We start from the raw sequence: 16,062 nt of genomic DNA on the forward strand, positions 1-16,062 counted from the left end.
GGGGGGGGGGGGGCGGGGGACGGGGGTGGGGGAGGGGGAGGGAAGGGGATGTGGGAGGGGGAGGGGGCGGCGGCGGAGGGATGGGGGAGGGGGAACCCCGGAGAGGGAAGAAGGGAGGGAGCTGGTTCTGGGGGGCTGACAGAGCCTGGAGAGCGGGTGTGAGCCGGACGGGAGGGCAAGGGGGAGTCCCCGATAGGGCCCAGAGAGAACTGAGGGGTGGGGTCTCTCTCAAGATCACCGAGGCCAGGGACCGGCCGCGCCACTGGGGGGTCGGGACCCCCCTCTTTGCTCCCCCGGCCGGAGGGCCGAGCCCCCCAGACCCTACTCGGGGCGGGGGGGCCGGAGGAGCGGGACCGGAGGTAGGAGGCGGAGGCAGCCGCTAGTGGGGACCCGGGGGGCGGCGGGTGCGGGCGGCAGCGGCGGCAGGGCTGGCGGTGGCTGCTGGCCCGAGCATCTTCTTCCCGGAGGCTCCCACAGCGGCCTGGCCCCTCCCACCCGCTCAAAGCCACGCCCATGCCGGTCAGGGCCGCGCCCTTCGGCGCCCCCATTGGTCTGTCCTTGAAGCCTGGGCCACGCCCCCTGGGCGTGACCACGCCCCTTTCCGCAGCTGGGAGAGGGACCAGGCTCCCCCAGGCTACAATGAGGACCCTGGGCTCATCCACACCTTCCCCACCAGTCACGGGTAATATACGTTTATTGAGCACTTACTGTGTGCCAGGTCCGGTTCTAAGTAAGCGCTACACAAACCTTACGTTTGATCCCCAGAGCAACCGACTCAGTCAGGTACTCCAATTATCCCCATTTTACAGAGGAGGAAACTGACCAAGAGATTTGACATCACTTGGTCCAGATAAGAAATCTCGCTTCGCGTGTCACCCACCTCTGACACCTGGGACGTTCCCCTTCACATCTTTCATCCATCCCTTGAAGAATCAACATAGGATTCTGCAAGGGCTGCGGAGATCGAGTTCAATGAATACCTGTGTTAAGCATGTAGCGCTTGCTGCAATCAGTTGGTGCTCAGTTCAATCAGCAGCACTTACGAACCACCTACTAAGTGTCAGGCACTGTCCCAAACCCTGGGATACAACAGGGAACAAAACAGTCTTGGCCCTCATAGAGAAAGCACCACTATTCACTTCCTTAAGAAAACCTGATTTTCAGACAACAAAGTGGAGACCCAGGAGCGTGGAATGTGACTCAGTCCAAGGACAGACAGACAGACAGGTAGACAGACAGAGGGAAAACTGGGATTTGAGTGCAGGACAAGCTTAATTTCAGAATCCGAAGGCGTTAGAAGTAGAGGACCCTTCCTTGGAGTGGATCATTGCTAATATTCAATGGTCTCTGATACAAACTCAGTTTTCTGAATTTTCTTCTCCCTGAATTCCTTGTCTCCAAGGATTCTTCCCAGGTCAGTCAGAGGCAAGATTGGGCTCAGAAGGGGTCTGGGTGGGGGGGTAATTATGGCAGCCGGGGGGGGGGGGGCCCCCCCCTCCCCCCCCCCCCCCCCCCCCCGCATTGTCCCTGGAGCCAAGGGGGATTCGAGGGGGTTGTGGTCCACTGCAGTCTGGATCCTCCCCCCTCCATCTTCCGGGAGGGAGCTGAGGAGCTGGTTGCTATGGAGACAAGGAAGAGGCAAGAGAGATTCAGGGAGACACTGGGGTCAGGCCAAGATCCACACCTTAGACCCTTCGATGCACACATACTCACACCGCACAGGTACATATCCCAACATCCATGGAGTCTGGCGTGAAGTGCCACATCCCCAGGACACCCACAGTCACACAGGCGCTCCTGTAGACACACAGGTGTATACTCAACGGTTTCACACGGGGACACTCTGATGTATGAAGAACACTCATGGGGATAGGTACACACACACACACACACACACACACGCACGCACCCATAATGCATAGGGGACATCCAGTCATGTGGACCATATATACATCACAGGGTTTCATGCAAAAATAGATAGACACACATCTGATATCCGAGTATGTCCCAGGTGCACAGATTCGAAGCCAAAATAACTCCACACTTGGCCACACACACCCTGAGAAGTTACAAGTACATGATCAAAGCCGTAAGACCTAAACAGCCTATGTTACATAAGGCATACATGTTAGCGACATGTGATACACAGACTGACAAACAGACCTAATCCCGTCTCCCATGCAAATTGGATAATCACACACATTTAGATACATGGCTCCCATCGTCTAACGCACAAAATGCATAGGACCTCACAGGTCACTCAGTGTGACAGGCACAGCACACACGGCATCTGGGGTGCTGGTCACCCCCCCCCAGGGGAGGGCGGGGGGCCCGGGCCCCACCCCCCCCCCCAAGGCCTCCCATTTGGACACACACGACAGCACGGTTGGTCACGCACTCACACTCACAAACACAAACCTCCTCCTAGATATTTTTAAACCCAGGCTAGTTCTGCTGCTATGGCAACCGCCCCAAACCCATTGCCATAGCAACCTAACGTCAGCTTTCCAAGCACCAAATCCTGGGGGATTGCAGAGCCCCGATCTGAGGCCAGAGGAGGGGGCCGCTACACCCCCTCCGCCATCATCCTTGCCACCCCAGTATCTCCACGCCAGGGCCTTCAGGGGAGCAGCCAGCTTAGGGTGGGTAGGGGCTGGCACTAAGCATACAATCCTCTAGACCGAGCTGAGGCAAGGGCACCCCTCCCCGCGCTTTTTCCTTCCGCTCCGCCAGAACGTTATGGAGGGGCTCCTGGGGCAAAGGTCAGCCTGCCCCCGGACACACACAAGCCTGGGTTTGCATCTTGGTTCTGACATTTACACGCTGCGTGACTTGGGCGTGTCCTTACCTTCTCCGCGTCCCACCACGTTCCTTAATTTGGAAAATGCCGTTCCTGCTGTTGCTGTCGAACCACTATCCCCAGGGCTGTTGTGACTCCGTGGCTAACAGCCCAGCCAGACCCGCCTCCGAATTCTTACTCTCCCATTTTCTCGCCGTATGAACTCAGGCAAGGGCCTCCCCTTCTCTGCAACAATGTTGGGGGGCAAATAGTAACCTAATTGCATAGGGCTGTTGGGAAGATGCCCGACAGAGGGGTGTGGCGGCCGATCTAAGAACTTTGCATGTGTTCCAACTTATTTAAGGCTTAAGCATGGCCTTATGGGTAGGCACTGTTATTATTCCAATTTTGCAGGAAAGGAAACTGAGGCTCAGAGAGGCTGCCTGAAATCACACAGTTTTGAGGCGCGACATTTGAACCCAGGCAGTCAAAGACGTGGCCTCAGCCCTTTCTCTCTCCTGCTTCTAAAGAAGTTTGGAGAAGGGTGATGGGATGGCGGATTCCTGGAAAGGCTGACTGGCCTCAGTTTTCTAGCGTGCAAAGTGGGAGTTCAAACGGTACCGCCGGCTGAGGTTTTGGAAGATCCATGAGGCACCTTGAACCTGGGGCGTTGAGGGATGGGCGGGCGAACCTGAGCGCTCCATGTAGATGGAGAGCAGATTGGGAGGGATTGGGCAAGCCAGGGAGCAGGTAGTCTGAGGAGGGAGGTTGGGCCTTCTTCCCAGCTCTCAGGCATGGGCTTTCTCCAGTCTGAGCCTCAGTCTCATCTTCTGTCAACTGGGAATCACAGCGGTGCTCAGGCTGCGGCCAGGAGTCCAAGAACGGAAGTAGGTGAAACCACTTGGCATGGGTCCCAGCCAGCGAAGAGAGAAGTCTGAGCTGATATTAATATTGTCCATCCAGTCTGTACATGGGATTTACGAGTCAGGACTGTGTGGTGCAGGATTTGGCAAACTGTTTTGACCCAGGGTAAGAAATACACTTAGGTCATCACCCGATGCATAGAACACAAAACAAAAGTTTCACAAACTCACACTTCCCCTATACCTTAGGGTATATTACGTCTACCCTATGGGCACAGACTCCGATCTGTTCTTTTCTATTGAAAAATGTCAGTTGATTTCACAGTCCACTAACCGGTCGTGACCAACAGTGTGAAAAACCCCAGCGTGGCGGTTACGAGGTGGAATCCTGGGATCGCTGGGGGATTTTCCCCAGGGGAGTGACATGGGCATCAAAGAGGCAACGGAGAAGGGGCCAACCCCGGGGGGCTGGCATGGAGCCAGAACAGACTCCAAGGAGGAGGGGCTCTTTGCCCAGACCCCAGCAGGGACGGGAGAGACGGAGAAATGGGATCGGAAGCCAACACACGAAGAGTCAACCCAATGTATCGAACGCATGGTAGTTGTGGCCATACCGGCATAACCATACGTACCCAATGTACAGTTAGCGTCAACCTTGAAGACGGATCCTTATTTATCCATTTGACAAAAATATTTATTGAGCGTGTGCTGTGTGTTGGGCACCGTCCTGGGCACTGGAGATACAGCAGTGAACAAAATAGACACAAATCCCATGAGCTCACATTCTAGGAGATAGACGATAAATGAGCCAAAGAAGTAAAACATACAGTATGTTAGATGATAAGTGCTGTGAGGAAAAATACATCAGGGAAGGGGGATGAGGGGTTGGGGTGCAAGGGGGGGGTGTGAGAGTAGGGCTTTGGGCTTAAGAATAGTGGGCAGGGAAAGCCTCACTGAGGAGGTGGCACTTGAGCAGAGACCTGAAGGAAGAGGAGGTGAGGGAGTCAGTCATATGGGTCTCTGGGGGAAGAGAGGTCCAGGCAGAGGGAAGAGCAGGTGCAAAGGCCCTGAGGCAGGAGCGCACCTGGCTTGTTGGAGGAAGAAAGAGGAGCCCAGGGAAGCTGCAGCAGAGCAGGGGGAGGGGAGGACGGGAGGAATGAGGCCAGTTAGGCAGGAAGCAGCCCCTGTGGGGCCTTGAGGGCCACCGTCAAGACTTAACTTTGAGTGCGCTGGCAATCCTGGGAGAGTTTTGAGCAGAGAAAGGGCTCGGGCTGACTCAGGTTTTACCCCAGATCCTTCTGGCAACGTGGTGTCGGTGTCGGGGCCGGGGGAGGGCGGGCCGGGGGGCGGGTAGAAGTAAGTGGCCCCCGTGAGGAGGTGATTGCGAACATCTGGGTGAGAGGTGTTGGTGGCTGGCTGGCCCGGGGTGACAGTAACGCAGGTGGGGAGACATCGCTGGAATCCTGGTGCTTCTACGTGGCTTCGGGCAAATCATTTCACCTCTTCGGAGCCTCAGCTTCCCCATTGGCACGTGGGGGCTGACAGCAAAGCACCCACCTCTCACTCCTGCTGTCCGGTCTCAGTGTGATGGAGCGTGGACAGCCCTTGGCACAGAATGTGTGCTCAACAAATACCACCCGCCGTTCTCACTGATATTATGCCCCTGGTTTCCAGACCCGAGAAATTCTGCGTCCTGTCCAGTGGGGCTCTGGGAAGGAGGATTCAAAAGAAGAGGTTTGACCTTGACTAATGATTGTGTATTTATCTGATCCTGAGAATATTCGAGTCAGAGAATCTTGGATCAAAAATACTTGCCCCGAGGGGGCCTTTTAGGGATCTTTTATTCCTAGCAGGCTCTTTGTAGGACGGGGAAACGGAGGTCCAGAGAACAGTTTTATCCTGCCCAGGAGCCCACAGTGAGTTGGGGGCTGAGCCAGGGCTACAATCCATCCTCCTGGCCTGTCTCCCAGGCCTGTGTTCCCAGTCTGGCTGCTTCCTTGGTGATCATGGCATCTGACCCAGTCCCCTCCCCCACGCCAGCCTCAACATCTTCCTATGATTTTGACCGCCTCCGGGATAAATTCCAAACTCTCCCTGTCGCTCAGGCCAAAAACCTTGCATTCGCCCTTGCCACCCTCTCTGTCCCTCACACCTACATCCAATCCAGCAGCAAACCCAAGATTCTAAATCTGACCCCACCTCGCCCGCCACGTCTGTCAAGGTCAACACCGCCGAGGTGCAGGCCCCCAAGGGCTCCCCGCTGGACTCCCATAGGAGCCTCTTCCTGGGCTCCCCGCTTTCACCGTGGCCCCCTTTCCGGCCTTTTAAAAGCCAAGTCGGATTATAGACCGTGTGGTGTCCAAGAGAAAGACAAGTGGGATTTCCGTAAGAGCATCGAGGCGCAATACAGATTTCTTGCCTTAGGTTTGTAGGGAAAGAAGGGGCTTTCTATGTTCTCTCTCCCAAGGGTGTGGTTTTACAAATATTAGGGAGAGAAGGGTGCCTGCTTGGCTCAGTCCGTAGAGTTTGTGACTCTTGATCTTGGGGTCGTCAGTTCAAGCCCCATGTGGGGCATTAAAAAAAAAAAAAAGACAGGAAACAAAGGCACAGGGAGGTCAAGTCACTTGGGGTTGAGTTGGAATTTGAACCCTGACAGTCTGGCTGTTGCAAGGCTACCCTCTTACCAACTTTTATCACTCTGCTTCTCTTTCTCACTTGCCCCTCTTCTCTCGACCAACTTTCTCCAGGGTACATACCCCCCCCCCCCGAATTCTCCCCTCCCGGGGAATCTCGATGCTTCCCTACCTTGGAACCACAAGTGCACAGACGTGAGCCGATTCTATGCCATCATCTTTGGTTGAATTTCATATTAGTCATTTCCCCCTTTCTTCTGCCTCCCCGCCCCCCCCCCCCCCCATCCGAGCTGTCGGCACAGAGCCCGACGCGGGGCTGGAACTCCTGAACCAGGAGATCGTGACCTGAGCCGAAGTCGGGCGCTTAACCGACTGCGCCACCCAGGCGCCCCTCTTCTGTTCTTTGATTCAGATTCGCGTGTATCCTTACAGTCAGTTTCTTTGCGTGCGTTTTAAATTCGCAAAAATGTCAGCTAGCCGCAAACCTCCTTCTCTTTCTCTCATTGTGCTTTTGGAGAGCTCTCTGTGTGGCTATGTTGATTTCTAGCTCCTGAAGAGAGAGTCACAGGAGGATTCTGGAGAGGCCGCCTGAGTTTAAAATCCCAGGCCCGGACGGCTCACTAGCTGGATGCCCTCGGGCAAGTGTCTTAACCTCTCTGGTCCACAGCTTCTCCAGGTAGAATGGAGGTGGTTCCAAAAGGGCACCTTTCTCACCGGACCATTGCCAGCTGGCATCTTAAAGCATTTAGCAGCAGGCATTGACTAAGCACAGCATGATGATTGCTTCTCTCTCTTTTGTATTGCTGTGGGGGTTCCTCACTACTCATTCCACATTCCATTTCTCAAGACCCGGTGATGGGCATAAAAGTCCCTCCAATTCTTTGCTTCTACACCACACGCAATTTGCATCCTCCTGCAGACCTCGTGCACAGGCCTGTCGGAGAGTGGAGAGAGGAGGGTGCCAGGCATCCTCGTATTTAATTTCTCGGAGTATTCCAGATTGCTCTCCAGAAAGGACACACCTGTTTATATTGCTACCATCAATGCCGGCTGACCCATTCTTCCAGATACTTCTCTGGAACTCGGTGTTCTCAGATCACCTAATTGTGGCTAATCTAGTGGCTGTGAAAATATTGCTTTACGTACTTATGTAGATCAGTGTAGCTTCTCTGGGCTTCTTAAGTCTTCATTTGCACCTAGAATTACTACAAACACGTACAGCCGTATGCGTGTGTGCAGGCGCATGTGCGTGCGTGTGTGTGTGTGTGTGTGTGTGTGTGTGTAAGGCTTTGAATACTAACACTTTATTTTTTTAAATGTTTATTCATTTTTCAGACACAGAGAGAGACAGAGCACAAGCAGGGGAGGGGCAGAGAGAGAGGGAGACCCAGAATCTGAAGCAGGCTCCGGGCTCCGAGCTGTCAGTACAGAGCCCCACGTGGGGCTCGAACTCACGACCGCGAGATCGTGACCTGAGCCCAAGTTGGATGCTTAAACCGACTGGGCCCTCCCCCCCCCCCCCAGGCGCCCCTTGAATACTAACACTTTAATACTTTAGTTTCTGTCAGTTTAAGTAAAAAAGGGATCATTGTAGTACCTACCTCTCTCCTAGATTAAGAGGATTCAATGATACGATAATGGCCATGGTTTATTCTGTTTCCTTCCATGGCAGGCACTGTGGTAGGTGCTTCGTATGTAATAACCAAGTCACAAAAAAACACTATGAGGCACAGCTGCTCCTATCATCCCCATTTTACAGATGAGAAAGCCGAGACATGGAGAGATAGACCTTAAGAAGCGGAGCTGGGCTTCAAACCCAGGCAGACAGGTTCATGAACCCCCTCGCTGCCTCTCAGGAGGCATAGAGCAGAAGCAGCCATGGCTCCATGACTGTTCTATATTAATCAGCCGTAATCACCTGACAGGACAATGCAGGGGTTGCTTAGGGTATGTTTGCTGATGGCCTTAGCAAATCTGGTAATGGATTTATCTCTTTATCATAAGCATAATAATTATAGAACCTCACGTTAAAAAAAAAATCACGTTAAGGGGCACCTGGGTGGCTCAGTCGGTCGAGCGTTCCACTCTTGATTCCGGCTCAGGTCATGATCCTAGGGTCATGGGATGGAGCCCCGAGGTAGGCTCCATGCTGATCGTGGCCTGGATGCCTTCCTCATGTCCATTCACCTCCCCCTTGAACCTCTCCCCTTGCCCCACTCTTCATTCTCACCCTTGACCGGGCTCCGATCTCATGAAGAGGAGAGGAGCCATTGGAAGGCTCCCAGGGCATCTATGTCCTACCTGCACCTGAGACCCCATTCTCTGCCTTCCCTCCTGGTAACTATGGAAACGCTGCTAGTGTGCACTAGATCCCATCTCTTCCATCTACTCAGGGACATAAATCAAGCGAGTCTCCCCTGTCTGTCAGGCACTCCTCTCTCTTCTAGATCGTTCTTGATGTCATAAAACATGTCTTACCACAAATATGCTTTCTAGCTACAGATCCACTGTTCTCTGCTCTTTACAGTTTTACGGCAAACCCTAAAAAGAGGAAGAGAGAGAGAGACAGGGAGAGAGAGAGGGAGAGAGAAACGGAGGGATCTGTACTAATGTCTCCTATTCTATTCCCTTCCTCAGTCCTTTTTTTTAAAAAAATTTTTTTAACGTTTATTTATTTTTGAGACAGAGAGAGACAGAGCATGAATGGGGAAGGGGCAGAGAGAGAGGGAGACACAGAATCGGAAGCAGGCTCCAGGCTCTAAGCCATCAGCCCAGAGCCCAACACGGGGCTCGAACTCACGGACCGCGAGATCATGACCTGAGCTGAAGTCGGACGCTTAACCGACTGAGCCACCCAGGCGCCCCTCCTCAGTCCTTCTTGAATCACCCAACCAGGGTTTGGCTTCACCACTTGGCCGAATCAACTTTTGAGTTGATTACTTGGTGACCTCCATGTGGCTCAATCCAATAGTCCAGTGACCTGCCCTCATGTTACTTGAGCCCTCTCACTGATAGTCACTCTCTTTCTAGGTTTATCTTCTTCCCCTGGCTCTCAAGACTCTCCACACTCATGATTTTCTTCCTATCTCAATGGCTGCTCCTTGTCTGTCATTTCTTCCTCATCTCTGGGGTCCTTGAACATTGGGGCTCAGTGCTTATCTTCTCTTTTCTTTTTTCACCCACCCTTTTAGTGATGGCATTCCAAATTTCTATATCTCTCTAGGCTGGACCTCACCCCAGAACTCAGATTCATATATTCATTTATCCTCTCAATGAACGTCCAGTTGGAAGTCTGTTAGGTACCTCGTAGCGTCCAAAACCAAACTCCCGAGCCCGACTTCCCCCTGTGCCCCACCTGCTTGCTATTCATCTAATCTCAATAAATGGAAACTTTGTCTTAGCAGCTTCTTAGATCAAAAAACCTTGCAATCATTTTGACTCGTTTCTTCATCTCCCTCCCAACACCCAACCCATCAGTGGATTCTGTCAGCTCTATCTTAGGAACATGTGTGGATTCTAACTACATCTCCTACGGCTTCCTAAAAGCCACCATCATCTCTCATTTGAATTATAATTTTAAAAAATCTTTTGGTTAAAAGATGAACCATTTTACAGGGCACAAGCCAGAGGCATCTCGTACATTCACAGTGTTGTGAAAGCATCATCTCTATTATTTCCAAAACATTTTCATCATCCCCAAAGGAGACCTCACGCCCATTAAACAGTGACTCCCCATTCCCACCCCTACCCACACCCCCAATCCCTGGCACCACTAATCAGCTTTCTGTCTCTATGGATTTGCCTACTCTGGACATTTTGTATGAATGGACTCATGCAATATGTGACCTTTGTGTATGGCTTTCTTCACCCATTATATTTTCAAGATTCATCCACATCGTAGCATGAACCAGTACCCCATCCCTTTTCAGGGCTGAATAATATCCCATTGCATGGATATACCACACCTTGCTTATCCATTCATCTGTGGATTGGCATTTGGGTTATTGCCATTTTTTGGCTATCATGAATGGTACTACTATGCATACTCACGTACAGATAATTTGTTTGAACACCAGTTTTTAATTCTCTTGGGTAAATACCCAGGAGTGGAATTGCTGGGTCCTGTGGCAATTCTATGTTTAGGTTTTTGAGGAACTGCTAAACTGTTTTCCACAGATTGCACCATTTTATTTCATTTGAATTATTTTAGCAGCCTATTCTTTTTTTTTTTTAATTTAAGTTTACTTTTATTTATTTTGAGAGAGAGATAGAGAGTAAGCAGGGGAGGGGCAGAGAGAGGGAGACAGAATCCCAAGCAGGCTGTCCACACTGTCAGCACAGAGCCCGATGTGGGGCTCAAACCCACTAACCATGAGATCATGACCTGAGCGGAAATCAAGAGAATCAAGAGTCCGGCACTTAACTGACTGAGCCCTCAGGTGCCCCTTAACACCCTATTCTTAACACAGCCACCAGCACGACCACTGAAGATGTGAATCAAATTGTGTCCCTGCTGCCCTCCATCTTCAATGGGTCCCATCTCACTCAGGGCAACATCCAAAGACCTCACAATGGCTTACAATGCCCTACATGACTTAGCTTCTGGCTCCCTCCAGGTATCTTCTTCCACCTTCTTACCCACTCAGTATGGACCTCCTCCCCCTGCCTTTTTTTAAGGCGATCTCTAACCCAACGTGGAGCTCAAACGCATGACCCCGAGATCGAGTGCCGCATACTCTACCACCTAAACCAGTTAGGCGCCCCCCTCCTCACTGCATCAGGCGGGCTCCCACCTCTGGGCTTTTGCCCTCATTGTTTGCTTCTCCTGGAATGCTCTACCCCTGTATCCACAAGACTGGTTCGTTCACTTTCTTTAGGTCTCTCTTCTAAGTCACCTTCTCTGAGACACCTTCTCTGACCATCCTGTCTCCTTTGCTCTGCTTTATTTTCTCCATAGTACTTATCACAATCTGACATCATACATACATTTACTCACTGTTTTATGTATGTATGTGTTTATACTTAATTGTGTGTCTTCCTTTCACTAGGCATAGGCTTCTTTTTCTCTTTGTTCACTGATGCACCTACCCCCAGCACCCAGAAAAGTGCCTGGAGCATAGTAGGTGCTCAGTACATTCAGGTTACATTTCATGAGATATGCTGATGCGGTTCATAGCCATTTTCAGATATACTTAAATTGCCTAACTAGTTGTCTTGGTGTAGGAATGGCTTCCAGGAGCGCTCCTATTGTCCAACGTGCTAACTCACTAGTACGAGGCCCACCGTCTACTGGGGCATGACCTTACGCTCTAGTGGCTACTCCACAAGCCCCTGTATAACCGAGGTGAGTTAATGATTAAAAGAACTGAGCCAGAAGCTAGTCCATGAACACATGTTCCGAAATGTAGCTAACATGAGTTAAACATTGTGAAAGGTTTCACAAATTTCCAAAATATTTAGATGACATCACCAATATGGACTTGTGAAGTTGAAACTTTTTCTAAGCTATAATGACTAAGAAAAAGTTTCATCCAGCACACTAGAGGAAAAGAGAATTTACTGTTCTCTCTGTAGATCAGGATATTATGAAATAAGTACACACAGCCAAAAAAGTAGGCGACAAACCACAGAGGTGTGTCAGGCAGTGAATTAATAAAAACATTACGTTATCTTTGGGGATTGTGCAACGTTTGTGGTGTTTGTGAGCTCTTTTAAATGTGTAACTTGTTATTATTCCATAGTCTACATTTTCATGTTCATACCCAATTTTGTGTTGGTAACTTTGTATTTCTTTTCTTAAGGAATGCTCCCCTCCCCTACACCTCCACCAAATTCTATAAGCTCTATGGGCCCTGTTGATGACTCATTGGCTCAAAATAGGAATACGTTCTCAAGCTGTGCGATCCCCGGGCAGCGGCTGTACCTCTCTGAGACTGTTTCCTTAATAACAAAATGGGGATCATAGCACCCCTACACTGCAGGGTTGTTAAGTTTAAATAAGCCAAGGCCTGTGAGTGTTTAATGTAGACTTGGAACACACTGAGCAACGATGAATCGCAAACCCGCCTTCCAGCTAAGAACTTCTCCGCAGCTTCCGGACCCGCGGCGGCCAAGACCCGCCTGTGCGCATGCGTTCCCGGCTCTCCTCTGGTCCGCCCCTCGGCGTGGGAGCGTCCTATTCCGCTGCAGGGGGCGATAGGCGGAGTCAAGGGGCTACTTCCAGGATTTCCTCCCCTCCGAGGAACACCCCTCCTTGTATGACTGGCAGTAGTAATTAGCCAGTAAAGATTGGAGAGAAGACCGACGACCCGGCCCATTTAGGAACCTCTCATCCGAGTTGGCCAATTGCAAGCTTTGGTGGGTGGGCTCTTCTCTGAGGCGGGACACGGCGTGACGGGCGTCTGTTTTGACTAATGAGAACTCGGCTGGGAGTAAACCAGGGCCAATCAGAAGCGAGAAGGCCGGATCTTGGGGCGGGGCTGGAGCTTCGGCAGTTGAACCCCTCGCGAGGAGGGGTGTCTGTGGAGAAGGTGAGAGGCGGCGGGAGTAGCGGGTGCGCGGGCCGGGGAGGCGATCCTGGGGGGAGGGGATACTCTGGGGGAAGGTGGGCTGCGGCGGGCAGTGTAAGAGTCGAGAGGGGGTGACCTTTAACACGGATGGGCGCTCTGATGAGTGTTTGTAAGGCAGAGGGCAGCGTATGAGTGGGGGAGATGTTTTGTATTTCTCAGGAGGGTCTTTAATGGGGAAAGTGTGTAAAGCAGGCGACAGCAGGTGGTAAAATACAGAAATGCCCTTGTGATATAGCCTTGCGATTTAATGGGAGGTTTTAAGGCAAGGGGTTATTACAGCGCAGTGTGGAGGAGCGGAGGTCCTTGCGATGAGTTACAAGCTTTGATTCGGGTGGAGGGCAGGTGAGGAACTATATCGAGGGAGGAAATGAGTGAGGACTCCGGGGATGAAGGTGTGTGTTAACGAGGTGTGAAGGCATGTGATCGATACACGTAGCGTTTGTTGAGGGCTTACTATGTGCCAGGTTTTGAATGAATTAACTCTGAAAGTTCCTAACAACACTACCAGTGGTTCAGAGTGTGGGTCTGGAGTTGGGGCTGCCTGAGTTTAAATGCTGGCTTTGCCACTGGCCCTGCCACTGAACGTCACGGTGTCTTTGGGCCAATTGTTTAACCTTCTGTGCCTCAGTTTTATCATCGTTAGGGTGACCTCATCTCTTACTTGTCTATATCTCCCACCTAGTGGCCTCACCCAGTCTCTTGGCTTCACATGCTCTTTATATAATGATGTCTCCAAATGCCTGTCTGCAGTCTGGATCTCTCCCCTGAACTCCAGACTCATTTGTCCAACGGCCGACTCTTCTCTACTTGGAGGTCCAACTGACATACATGCTTTAAAAACTTGTCCCCAATCAAGCTTGTATTTCCCCCTTTCAATCTTCAAACCCAGCTCATGTCAGTTCCATCCTTTTGGGTACTCAGGACAAAAACCTTGGAATTGTCCTTGACTCTCCCTTTTCTAGTGCCCACATGGCATCTGTCAGTCGGCACATCTCATGGGCCTGTCTTCAAAGCACTTCCAGAATCTATCCATATCTCACCACCTCCCTTGCTACTGCTTTGATCCGGGCCATCACCTGCTCTTGCCTGGTCTGTTGCAGTGGCCTCCTTGCTGGGCTCCTTGCCTTTGCCCTTGACCCGCCCCCCCCCCCCCCCCAGTTGGAGGTTCCTGTTAAAACACAAGTCAGATCATGGTGTTCCCTGGTCAAGACACCCCCGTAGCTCTCACCTCACGCAGAAGTCCTTGCCAAGCTTGTAGTGCCCCCACCGGATCCAGCTCCCCCTCCACTTTGCCCCCAACTCCTGCCATTCTCCCTTGTTCACACGGCTTCAGCCACCCTGGCCTCCTCATTGTTCCTCAGACATATTGGGATGTATTGGGAGAGTCTTGGGTGGGGTGGTGGGGTCAAGATGGGGTAATAAACTGGGAAGACTGTGGCGTCCAGGGGTGTAAGGTCTCAGATCTCAGTGCTGGGGGAGCTTGTGGGAAATGCAGATTCCTGGGCCCACCCCCCCACCCCCCAAGAAGTTCTGCTTCTGCCGATTTGGGGGCCATGCCCAAGATCCCGCATTGTCATCAACCACCTGCAGCCCTCGGAGAAACCAGTTGAGAGCTTGGACAGGAGCTGTCTCATCGTTAAACCTCCCCTCTGTGGCTGGCCCTCTGCTGGGCAGTGCTGGGGAGCCTGGTGGTTGAGACAGCTCCTCACCTAGCCTGGGGGTCAGGGAGGGCTTCCTGCAGGAGTGGACGTTGGAGCTGGGACCTGGCGACAAGGGGTGAGCTGAGAGGACAAGACCTTGGCTGTATCTCCAGTACCCACAACCCCGTTTTCCTGGCATCTTGCATAGAGTAGCCCCTGATCTGTGCCAGGCCCACGGTGCTGAAGACCTAGGAATGATCAAAATCTTGGGTTTCTAGTCTGTCAACTAATCATCAGCTAGTTGCACAGATGGTAAACAGCTGACCGAAAGCCAGGCACTGTTCGAACCTCCTTCCATGTATTAATTTAATCCCCACAGTCACCCTGTGTGAGATGGGAGCTCTTATTATCCCCACTTGACTGATGGGAAAAGGCCCAGAAAGGCTAAGTGCCTTGCCCTGGGTCACGCTGTGGGCAGGTGGTGGGATGGGAGCTGAGGCCAGGAGTCCCTGTGTGTCATGCTTAAGATACGAGACCACCCAGAAGGATTGGTGCTGGGAGGGAAAGGAGCAGGGAGTTATGGGAGGAAGCAGAAGGTGGTCCGGGAAGGGTAGCTGGGTAATGTGTAGGGGATCTAGTGTGCCTTTCCCTCGCTGCAGGATTCTGGGCAAGCCTCAGTTTCGTCCTCCGTAAAATGGGGGGTGGTTACAGCAGCTGCCAGAGAGCAGAATTAAAGGATGAGTCACCGGTTGATCGGTGTGCATCGTCCTTATCTAAGGCAAAAAGCCTTTGAGGGATAGTGGGGGGGGGGGGGATTTGGATACCCCACGGGGTGGTGATGGGCTGCGGTGTGCGCTATGGAGGTGTGGATGCTGGGGAGTCCCAGAAGCCTTTCGTGTTTATGTGTTCCAGGGGGACAGTGTGGAGGGCTCTGGTCTATATTCTGCGGGAGCGCAGGGCGTAAGGGAGGGGAGTTCTAGCCGGCTCAAATTCACCCACTGGGCGGTGAGGTGAGCTTAGAATGGGGGCGGGGCCAGGCCGGTGTGTATAGTATGTGAGGTGGGGGGGGGGGGGCCACACTGCGGAGAGGCCGGCTAGGTCATGGCCAGGCTGGAACGTGTGGTGGTGGGGGCAGGAGGGCGCTGCGGAGAGGGTGGAAATAACCACCCGGGGTGGGGGCTGCCAGAGCTGGTGATTTACCCCTGTCTTGTGTGGGAGATGGTGATGTGGATTTTTCTTGGCTCGGCTCCCACCACCCCCACCGTAGGGCGAGGGCTGTGAAATCTGGAATATCCGGGGAGCGCTGTTGGGAGGGGGAGGAGCCAGGGACCGTGGTGTGGCCCTGGCAGCGGAGAGGGGAGTCATCTTAGTGAAAGACGAGAGGGAGAGGGCTGGGGTCGGAAAGTTGAGGGGGCTTGTGCGCATGTGCGTGTGTGCTGAAGCCATGATGTCATGAGGCCGGAGAAGTGGGGTCAGCTGTTGTGGGCCCGAGTGGGGTGCTGCGGTGTCCACGCGGAGCGCGCAAGGTTGAAGGGCTGACGTCACGGGTTGGCGGGGGCGGGGCCTCGAATGCAGGGT

At 52.4% G+C, this 16,062-nt stretch overlaps 1 protein-coding gene across 1 annotated transcript in view; it reads left to right on the top strand.

Annotated features, from left to right (window-relative positions):
• Positions 1–12,739: 12,739 nt before the first annotated feature.
• The window catches only part of CCDC61 (coiled-coil domain containing 61), a 25,465-nt gene continuing 22,142 nt past the window's right edge, over positions 12,740–16,062 (top strand). Inside the window, exon 1 of the mRNA XM_040457459.1 lies at positions 12,740–12,805. The gene's annotated coding sequence lies outside the window, so the exon portion shown is untranslated. The remainder of the gene's footprint in view (positions 12,806–16,062) is intronic.

Source organism: Herpailurus yagouaroundi, unplaced genomic scaffold, assembly GCF_014898765.1.
Source record: "Herpailurus yagouaroundi ecotype Mexico unplaced genomic scaffold, PumYag 220, whole genome shotgun sequence".
In the NCBI taxonomy this organism is placed as follows: Eukaryota; Metazoa; Chordata; class Mammalia; order Carnivora; family Felidae; genus Herpailurus; species Herpailurus yagouaroundi.